This window comes from Bacillus rossius (genome assembly GCF_032445375.1).
Source record: "Bacillus rossius redtenbacheri isolate Brsri chromosome 9 unlocalized genomic scaffold, Brsri_v3 Brsri_v3_scf9_2, whole genome shotgun sequence".
In the NCBI taxonomy this organism is placed as follows: Eukaryota; Metazoa; Arthropoda; class Insecta; order Phasmatodea; family Bacillidae; genus Bacillus; species Bacillus rossius.
Window position 1 is genome coordinate 18109124 of NW_026962013.1, and position 11720 is coordinate 18120843.

General features: G+C 36.1%; 1 protein-coding gene across 1 annotated transcript in view; it reads right to left on the minus strand.

Annotated features, from left to right (window-relative positions):
• Positions 1-10998, minus strand: part of LOC134543126 (protein GDAP2 homolog) — a 166264-nt gene extending 155266 nt beyond the window's left edge. The window contains exon 1 of the mRNA XM_063387961.1: positions 10551-10998. The gene's annotated coding sequence lies outside the window, so the exon portion shown is untranslated. The remainder of the gene's footprint in view (positions 1-10550) is intronic.
• Positions 10999-11720: the final 722 nt, after the last annotated feature.

An 11720-nucleotide genomic window follows, 5' to 3' on the forward strand; every position in this document is an offset into this window, starting at 1 on the left:
AACCTGGACCCTCCCCGCACACTTCAGATTTTTAAAAAATTCACAAATACAGACTACAAACAACCACCGATGCGTCGTCATGAAGAAGCTGCGTTCAGACTGCCCTGCCCGCCTTGCTGCCAGTAACGACATGTTGCCCGTCGATGCGCCGCCCAGGTAACTTCGGACTTACGACAACAACTAGGTAAGCCGCACCAGTTTGATATTTGATCAAAGAACTTAGTTCGTCAGCTAGCCATCATCAAGGACCGAAAGCGGAACGAGTCCAAGAGACAACTCGTCCGGCGAGTGCGGAAGCTCACTCGCTCCTCGGTTAATGAACATAACAGCTGAAAGCGAGTCAGCACTGCGAGTAACGACATGCGGTATGCGGACCAAGTAGAACGTCCTTGCGGAGGACAGAGACGGTAAAAGTAGGTGGCAGCTACAAGGAGTCTAGACCGGCTGGTGCAGGACAGGCGGCTAGTAATTGGCAGACGTGTTTCTTCGATACTGGAGACGAGTAAATTAGACTTCACTCGGTTCTGGAGTCGAACGTGTTATACAGCAAGTAGTACCGAACATTGGGACTGCAATTAATTCTGCTTGTAGCATTCGTGTTATTCATGTTCTTTTCATTGTCAATTTTCAGTGGTCGGATGTTTTTTGCGACTAAATGTACATGGCTGTGGCAAAGATAAACAACACTAATTATGGAGCGGATTTTTTTTTTTTTTTTTCATTTTCCGGCGATGACGCAAACATAAAATAAAAGCTATTTTTAAGGTTTTCAACACATTCTTGTTAGCTGCTATTTGCTTCTAGACATATTTTGGGGGGATGAAATGCGAATACAACAAACTAACGAGCGTTTAATAGCAGTTGAGTTTTAATGTCAGGATGAATAGTGTCATGTCAATAACATTATCTGCAGCTCTCGACATCCACGTATTGATAAAAATGTCTGACAAACGTCAATAAAGATATCCATCTTTAAATGACAAAAAAAAACACAAAGTAAATTGTTATCCCTAAATTAGACATCCCGTACACTTCGTACGCTGAAACCAGGATGACGTGTGACCAAGGGCGCCCATATGATAATTTGTAGGGGGGGGCCAGACTTAGGGGTATGAAGTATTTTTAATATTTTGGAAGACTTAACTGCGGCTTGTTACTAGCCATAAAATAGTTCCAGTTCTGACCCTGTTAAAATTTTTTGTCCTGTTACTAAAATAATAGACCACAGTACTCATTCGCCATAAAAAAAAATCTTTATTGGCTACTTTATTAATTAAATATTAACTATTTTATTGAAACAAATGAATTTTTAGAAACACAAATGCAGGAATAGAGTCCTTATACTTTTGAAGCGTCTCGGGTACACGGATATCAAGAATACAGTCCTTCAACTAATTGCTTTCTTTACCCCTAAATAAATGTCGCGTACAAATTAAATTAAAATAATTATAAAGTTTAAAACGTGTTGATCAAAAGATTCAACTTTGGGAGAGAAACGATTTGAGTATGTTATCACAGTCAGAAAACAGTTGTTTTTAAATGTAACACCTGAACTACGCTTATAATTACAGTCAAAAATTGTTTCACAATTAAATGAATATTACTATGTTTCGATATGAATCATAATTGCTTATCATTTAAAATTAGCACAGATGGATTCAGTAGTAAAGCACAGAAAAAATTAGTTTATTATTAAACTAGACTATTTAACCAAACAGTATTTAGATGTTAAGGAATTAAGTGACACCAAAACCAATGAAAATAATCGAAAATTTCTAAATGCTGACATAACTCATATATCAGCTTTCCACAGAAGAGTTTAGTTCGGCGCAATTAATCCACACAAAACAACTGGACATACTATGTCGACGCGTATTTTAAGAATATAAGAAGATCCACATCGCAGTATAATTTTTTTTTTTCGTGTCGTGTGGTGCGGGCCCCCATTTGTGGTGCGGGCCCATAGGCTACAGCCTAGATAGCCTGCGCGTAAATACGGCATTGATAAACCCTTAAATAACATGTTCAGAACTTAACTTCAGAATTAAGAGTACATTAGAACCTCGATTTTACGGAGCCCGGACTGAACGAAGCCGCGATTTTACGAATACATTTTTTTCAGGAACCATCTAAAATTCGGAAAATTTGACACCAAAATATATTTTTAAAAAAATTAAAAAAACACTATGAAAACATATAAAGATATTAATTTTTAATGCACAGCGTATTCATATTTTAAAGCTAATACAACAGCCATTTACCGTTAGTGAATATTGTATAAGTTATTGCGGCATCAAACTCAAAATCGAAAAGAAAAAATGGACTAGGTACACTTTATTTGTCGCAAAGTTCGAAATTTCTTAGATTGAAAAATTATGCCAAGGCTGTAAAAATATTTATTTTACCGCAAATGAACTATACTCAACATTCCTTACCCATTCCAACATTTCCAGCTCGTGAACATAGCAACTGAGCTTGAAACCTTGAGAAGCGTGAGAGAAAGAAACGATATTGAGTAGCTACTTCCTCTCCTTTCCGCTAATATCCAGCAACCCAAGCCATTAGGCATTATCTTGACAATTTTCGCATTAATTACCTTCGCTGCATCGGTTTCCCAGTAAAAAACGCTCAAAAATGGTATAAGTGACGCAGCAAGTAGACGTGACGAGCGGATTTTCAACTAAGCTTTTTTTTAACTTACTATACAAACAAATAATTCCCTATGGCTATCACCAATTCAAGGGCTTCTCGCACTAAAATGTACTGTGTTTTTAATGAATGTCTGTCGTTAAAGAGCAGCGTTTTTTTTCACCAAATAAGCCTATGATTAAAGACCGTAAAAATTCGCGGATTCCTTTCGAGACAGGCTGGAATCCAAACTCGTTTAGCTTAATGCTGCGTCAGTGATTGGACCGCAATTTACCTGAAGGACTCTGAGCCAATGGCAAACACTCAACAAAAGAAGTATCGAATCATAAGAATCGCAGTAAACAGTTTCCCCGAGTCGGTAGCCAATGACCATGTGATAGTTGCCAGAGTACATAGGAGAATCGTTTAGTCTATCCTAGTGGTCATTGAAACCGCGAATTTTTCCAGTCCCTACCTATGATCACTTTTATGAAACAGTACAGGTGTACACTGAACTGTGTGCTTGTTCTCCTCGATTATGTTACTAAAAGTGCGTTCATTAATATTTTTCAAGCTGATTTGTTAAAGATTAACTGATAAATATGATAAGGTGAAGTCCATAAAAATGCAAGGCAGGGAATTCTTCCAGCTCATCAACCCGACCCTGGATAGTCTCGTCTGTGTTCAGTCGTCTCTGGCAAGGAGTGGACAAGTTTGCAAACTCAAATATAAATTTATTTTAGTAACACGCGTCTTACGAAAAGGAAAGATATCCAAGAAAGGCATGTCGGACAACCTACTGTCACCACACAAAAGTTAACATGATGCAATGCGTGGTGCAACTGTGTTTAGTCGCTGTGATGTCGCTTTTATATCACTCGTGCAATGAAGCAAGTTGTGGAATGTTAAAAAAAAAAATAAGGGGAGGGCAGAGGGCAGACAGCAGTCATTGTTTTTACTATTTAATATTATATATATTCCGTTCAATAAATTATAACATGTATCTTCACAGGGTGGGGTGTTTGAAATTTTATGAAGATAACGATTTTACGAATGCAATCCAAGCGACTGTGAGCATACGTAAAATCGAGATTCCAGTGTAAATTGCTTTCGAGTCTACTGAAGGTAGCGGAATCCTTATCCCTTTAAACACTTTTGAAGGGAAAAAGTGGTTTTCCTCTAAATTAAAAATTCCAACATAAATTTTACGTTGTAGACTTTTCTGAACAATAATTCTTATTTGAGTAACTTTAAAGGTGTTAGCTTACCTTAAAAATTGTGAATATTCTGAGCGGATGTGACGAATGAGGAAAACTAAGAAACACTACATAATAACAATGGTTTTTATCTTTACACTTTTCACTTATTTATTTGCACTTAAGTTATTTATACTGACTGAATACACTAAACTAAATCTAGACCAGATGCATAAAACTGTAGGTAGACCTAAAGACTATTGAAAAATCTCTGTTTTGAGATGTTATTTGTGAACATACACATTATTATGACGAAAAAGTAGCAAAACATTTCGCCGTCTACAAGCACATGTCAACTGTCGCGTCGTCTAACTCTGACTGGTCTAAATCTGTTGTGTTGTGTTATCGCGCGAGCTTGGGTAGGAATACGAAGGGGAATGACTCGCCACGGGCGTTGCGCTTGAACAGCGTTTTCTCCCTGTACACAACACCTTATATCGCAGCAGCAGAAACTAATGCTTGAACTAACATAACAAATGAAATAGACATGTAAAAAACGATATACAATAATATCTTCGTGTTGAATCACTTCTACATAATACCGAATTTAAATAATTTTCTTTAAAGTAAAACACCTGACTACACTATATTTTTTTCCTTCCCTGAAAGCTAGGGGGGGGCCACGGCCCCCCCCTGCCCCCGGGTATGGGCGCCCTTGCGTGTGACGCAACAACCGCCGACACTGATGCTGAAGAACGAGGCAAGTGAAGTGAAGTGAAGTGAAGTGAAGGCTAACGGGTCACTTCAAGGCTAAAGCGTTCCTCGTATTTAACATTTAACTACGATCACGCTCGGCAGACGCAAGAATCGATAACGTACGGCACTCAGACCAAACACCACTGCGATAATACTGCAAAGCTGTCTATTGCACGAACGAGAGAACTATAATAAAGTTCGTAGGCTTTCGCGGCCATTTGTCTGAAGTAGCTTGGCTTCTGGGTTGTAGCCGCGTCCAAGGCGAATATATCACCGACGTTTCGGTCGAAATTGCAGTCGCCATCATCAGGGTAGAGTTATGATGGCGACTGCATATGGCGAAACGTCGTACTGAGCTATCCTAACTTGTATTTGTACTAACTCATAAATATTTCGCTTTATTTACGTCACGAGTGTAAAATAATTTATTTCATACCGCTCCGGCTTGCAGCTAAAACCACAGTCGAGAAACTATGATCACAAAAGAGTTTAACTTATACAGGCCCTTTAATCGGAAGTAGCGTACCATACAGCAAATACACAAGAATTATTATGGTAGATGAAACATCAAAAAATTAATACGTTGAACGTAAAATAATGCATTTAATTAAAACTAATTGCAAGGTTATTTCTTGCATGCTGTGATGTATTGTCAATATTGATTTAATTTTGGTTTTTGAATAAAACAATTAAATTTTCACTTGCGCTATTTTTAGGATACATAAAATCATCTCAATCATCTCAGTTGCGACATAATGCAAAATCCACTCGGAACTCCTACTGATAAAGGCGGCACGCGCTAGGCACGCAACAGACCCAGTCTTTTACCTCTTTTTTGCGCGCCACAATGAAGCAGTAACCCCATATTTAATATTTTACAGCACGCGACAAGCAGTTAATATTTTACAACACGCGGCAAACAATTCCCGAGTTCCTAAAGTAGTTCTACCTTCGAGAATATGAACATGTGCCTGAGAGTCACTTCGAAAATAGCACCTGGCGGACACTTCAATCGCCGCGCAGGCTCTTCGGTAAAATATTAAGGCCCTTCAAAAGGTGTAGGGTCCCCACTGACTAGTGTGGGTGATTTAGCTTTAATTTAAACAGCTCTCACACTAAATGAGGCAACTAAACTACACAAGAAACACAACAAGCAAACCAAGAGCAACAACCAAAGCAAGGAAATATCGGTCGTTTGTAAAGCACGAAAGTCGCCAAGACGTAACTAAAACCTACAACTTGAAATTGTAAAACTGCAGAAAACGAATTTCTTCTCCGGGATTCGTTTTATAATTCATGTTTATCATGAAAAATATAAAATTTTTAATAATTTAATTTACAAGTGTTCTTTCACATGAAAACGTGATGCATAAAAATAAACATCGTGGTCTTCTACACTATACACACATTACGTCTGCATCTTTAAAAAGATTTTTGAACACTTCACTTTAAATATGGACGGCGGAAACGCAAGAAATTGGAAGTTGGCTGATGCTTGCGCTACGTTTCCGTGCCTTGCGTAGTTTATAAACGGGTATTTAAATACGTCGTAATTTAACTTTTTGCGTCTTGCGTTTCTTGCGTAGTTTATAAACCTGACCTAATAACTTATGAATGTCATAAGCCATGTGGCATTATTTTTCAATATATCACTATGAAAATAACGGTCCTGTATAGTACAGGCCAAACAACTTTAAAGCAGGTGCGCATGTTACGATACCGGATTCCAATTGGTTTAAAATAGCGGAGGGGAAAACGATGACGTCATTTTAGTAGGCCAATGAGGTAGGATTATAGTATTGGAACAGAGTATGGAAGCGAAGGTGTTGGTAGTACCGGTGGTGTTTTGATGTTTGTGTGTTCATTTGTTTGTGATTTTAGGGGTAGTAAACGACGTTTACGCGGAAGGGGTGTTATGTAAGTTTTTAGAATATTGAGTAAATAATTATGTAGGTCTATGCAATAGGTGTTAATAATGTTATAAGAATTGTAGTGAATGTGTGTGCAAATAAGTTCAATTGTATCTATTGAAAGACTGATACAATTTATAGCTGTCACTACACAAAATCAGTGATTTAGAAAGTAAAAACTTGATATAGTACTTATCTGAAGTTTTATATATAAGTTGACTAAGAAGTTTAGCAAGCTATAAAAAAATCAAAACTAACTTAACATTACCACTACAGATTTTTATTGGTATTTAAAAACTGTTAATTTTTTGTTACACACAATTATTATCCAATTACAGATAAGCAAATAATTTATTGAATGATGTAGGGCAGTCAGAGATCACAACTGTACACCTTAGATTCATGAGTGAATCAAGGGTATTATATAATCCTATAAACACATGAATTACCTACAAGATTTAAAAATCAAATAAAACCAATACAATCATTGGATTCTTGATCCCTATGGCTTATTATTTCTAATTAGGATGATAAACTTGAGTCAACCAACACAGCACCCTCCTTGAAAATATTCAACCATCCAGGATACTAACTAACACTTTCATTTTTTTGCATTCATCTTGTAATTATTTTTTTAGGCAAAGATAATAAGTTAATATTGGGAATCATTTTTGTGCATAAATTGTTTCCAAAGTTTTATGTGGGTCTTTATTATCTACCCCTAAAACTTATAATTACACTACACAACTGTGACTTATATTTTGCAAATCAAAGGTTAAAGCAAAACAACTGAATTAAAATGTTGCAATAGTTGACTAAGATTCCAGGCTTGTTTTCCTTGGGCCAAGGTCAAAAGTTTAGTGGTAGTTATGGTTATACTATAAACAATATTATTTCAAAAACACACAAATGTTCCTACTTCCATTTTCCAAATATATGTGTTTTGAAATCCCTCCTACATTTTGATAAAATGAACTGTGAAAAGGACATACATTGTGAAGTTTATAATAAGTAATGCTGAGAGATGTTTATAGTCAAATTTATCATGTAAAAAATATAAACAACTCATCTACACATTCTAAAACCAAGATAAAAAACATTTTAACAAAATATGTATTTGAAATTTGTAGTCTTATCATTTATAAAATCCTAAAACTGGCTAACAAGACTAACACTCTAACATTGTGTTTACTTAAATCATAAAAGTATTGATCATACTGTAAAATACTAATTCAAACCAATGATAATGAATGTTTTTTGGAGAAAATATTTTCATTTTCAAAAATAATATATATATTTTTTTGTTTTTAAGATTTTGTTTAAACATTTAATATAATAGTAAGATGTCTAGGTATCTTAAAATTCAGAAAACATTCATCCTAAAAACTTTCATATAATTTGAATTCAGTACAATATGAGAAACTAAAATGTTTGGTGTTGTTTGACTGATACTCTTACTATAGACTATGCAATTACACATTGTTAGTTAAGTAATATATATGTTATCACTGGCTCATCAGAATTCATGTTTCACAAAGAGGATCCAGATTCAAATAACTGGCAAGTCCCTCATTTAGTTTTGAGGCTTGCAGCTACAGTTTTCTCAAGGTACTATTGTTTTCACATCATTACATTTCCTATCTAGTCTTGTGCACTCCTGGAGTTGTGGGTTGAGTAAAATTCTAGTTAAGCTGTTTTCCCATAATAAAAATAATAAAATTCCAACAATTATGTCCTACAAAACTCCAGACCTTTCTTTATTTTCCATCAAATCAAATTTCTAATTCATAAGTCTTTATTTATGCATTTTTACACGGATTGTGCCATAGTAGTTGCTACTCCAGCACTCAGTGCTCTTTTACCAAAGGACATAACATATTTTGTTAACATTATAACTATTCTCATATATACATACATTCACATGTTTTACAGGATAATCTTGAAGGAACATTTTAATAAACCTTCTATATTAATTGGAGCCCGGGGCTCAATGTTTTTGTTTGCCTGGACACTAGTTGTAGAAAGCACTAGATAGGAGTTTATTTGGTATTACATGCATTATGTACTAGCCTATATAGTAATAACAAAATAGGACTAGACCTATATAAAATATGTAAATTATTTACAGTCGGTGTGGGTAACGTTCATTGAGAGAATGGTGGCACTGCACTGTGGTGGGCGCCTGTGGCAGGAAAACACACTTTTTGGGTCGCAATGTAGGGATCTCTGGGGTGCCCAGTTACGGTGGCCACCCTGGATGGTAGTCGATAATGAGCTTGTGTGGGTGAGGTTGTGTGATATTGTGGTGACCAATGTTGTGTACTAGTGTGGACGGGTGTTGTGCTGCTCTGCGAAAGAATGTGTCTGCATATTGTATAACAAGATCGCTGGGTGATGGAGTGTCTGCGAGGGCATGTAGCTGTATGTTGGTTACATATTTGTATTTTCCGAGAGTTGCTCTGAGTAATTTGTTAAAGCATTTTTTTAGTTGGTGGAAACGGATGTCGGGCACATGGGAAAATAATACTGAGTACAATAAAATAGGGACAATGTATTTTCCATGAAGAGTGCATTTCAAAATACTGTTTCAAGGGTCTGTAGTGTTGTATAACACCATTGTTTGAATTTTATTGCCTCTAAACTAGATATTTACTGTGTGTTTCATTACCTAACCCTCTGTCATATTCATAATACAACTGTTCTTGAGATAGTACGAAACTCATAAAATGAAAGTAGTTTATGATTATGTTCTACCACACGTTATACCATGTGTCACTTGCTTTTTTTTTTTTTAATTTCCCAAAAATTTGTGACTACTGTTACTTATATTTATTGGCCATTTTTTGTATGGTAGTGGTAGTTAACTAGCTGCGCAATTCTTAAATGGATGTTATACAACTGATTCCAAAACTTTCCAGTGAGTCATTACTTTGTATTGGTCTGTCAAGATTTATTGATTAGGTATACATTTTATCTTTTCTATTGATAACTATTTGTGTTATAATCCCTCAAGATACACATTTAATTTTTTCCTTAAGGTCATGTAGCCCTCCCCCCTCCGACAAACAAGAGTGAAAAAAGGGGAGAACTCCTTGCCACCGGTTGAAAGCCTAATAGCGAGAGAGATCAATTAATTCAATCTTCCCAATTGTAATTAATTAATTTTCCCTGGGAATTTATGGGTACCTTTAAATCAACCACCTAACACTTGTCAACATTTGCCCCTAGTGATTCATTCATAAAGACTAGGTAAGATCAGGGGCGCAACAACAAGTTGGGGGGGGGGGCAAGGGTATTTTGCCCCCCCTCTGAAACCTTGAAGTGGGGGCAAACGGGGGCAAAGAAAGTGCTGTGTAATCAAGTTTTAGATAGTAAAACTGCTTAAATAGCACCATTTTCCACCTTGAAATACAAAATTTCCCGGGGGAGGACCCCTGGACCCCCCCCCCCCCCCCCGCTTCAATAGGGGGGATCGATGATTCTTTATAAAGAGGTATATTGCCCCCCCCCCCCCCCCCTTTTGGAAATTTAGTTGTTACGCCCCTGGGTAAGATTAGTGGGCCAATTTAAGTTCAGATTCCTATTTTACAGGCAAAAGAATAAACTGACAGATCATAATGAACCGTTAATGGTAACTTGTATAAAATCCAAAAACTACAGTAAGGTTGCTGTAAAAGAGAAAAAGGTTATAGAAGAAAAATTTAATCCAACCAGTCTATTAAAGGGCGAGATTCCAATAGCACTTTTGCCATCACACTAGGTACCACTCAGTTAATGTTTAAGCGGAAACTAAATAACCTGACAAATGCGTTGTAAAGGAATGATATCAACAAAAACTGAATACAGCAAATAGAAAATCATTACACCGATCTCATTCAGCACGAAAGATATATACATATTGACATCTTCAGTCATTAATTATAGATCAAATTTATGTGCTTGGGAGCTTTTGCTATTCGAGCATTTGGTAGATAACTCCAGACCGGAAAAAAAATATTTTAATGACAATCATACTTCATAAATAGTATTTAAAAATAGTATTATAGTATATTTTACTTACACATGTTATATACAACTTCGTAGTATTCACGGTACTCAGTTTCAAAACAAACAGTACTCCTACAACACCGTAACTACAAACTATGTTCGCGCACTCAACTCAACAGTCGTGGTCGTTCCCGTTGACACTTGAATACTGTGTGAAAACTGATTCTCACTTTTCTATTTAGTTGGTAAACATGCTTCTCACTAAAGTTGATACGCTTTCTTAAATCCCCGATAGAGAGCAGCGCCTAAAAGCTGAATTAGAGATACACATTAAAGATGTCTAATATTTTATATACATTAAAATATTAGTGAACAAATAAAAGTGCAGAAAAATCTTATTACATTTCAATATTGAAACGTTAAAAAGTATATAAAAACACTAAATTCAAAACTTTTTTGTATTAAATAGAAAATTTTCAATTAAGACCATCCATTTGTGCTGTGTTCTTATCAACGAGCATACAAGCTTATGTAGTATGTATGCATTCCATTATGTCTTGTGTCTAGGGTTTGTGATGTCAAAACAATGCATGTTTTATTTGACCTTTAATTAACTTAGTTTTAAGTTAAATAACAATAAGTGAATTAGTCATGGTTTCAACGGCTGGCCAATTCCCGACAAAATCACACTCTTCATTAGACCCTTTTCCAACATAGCTAATCCTCAGCATGACTAGGCATGTAGGCTTGATCCGTCCCTTACAGGTGACTTCATCCCCTAAAAATAAACTACTTTGCCATCACCAGCGGTCTAGAGGCTAAAGCCCGGGGTGGGCCTAGTGGATGATGGTGAGAATTGAAAGATTTTAATTGTCCATTAGGTCGCCAGGGTGGGTTATTGTCTGACCGATTATGTGTGGGTCGTTGGCACCAGCGTGGTCCACTAACCTTATAAGATACAGTTTAATTATTGAATCACTAGCTGATACACTGCAGCTCACTCTCTAGTCAGTGTAGTGCCCTAATGCCTATCTAGAATACTTTAGTAAAAACTAACAAATAACTGTAAAAAAAATTGTTATGAAAAGGTGTGGATTTGATTGAATTTTACTTTGTTACACATATGTAGCTTGCATTAAACAAATTACAATTACACTTTAAAAAAAACCTTTGCATGTTTCAACAATGACAACACACACCAGATTATTCATAGTGGTACGGTAGTCGAGGTAAGATATGGTAA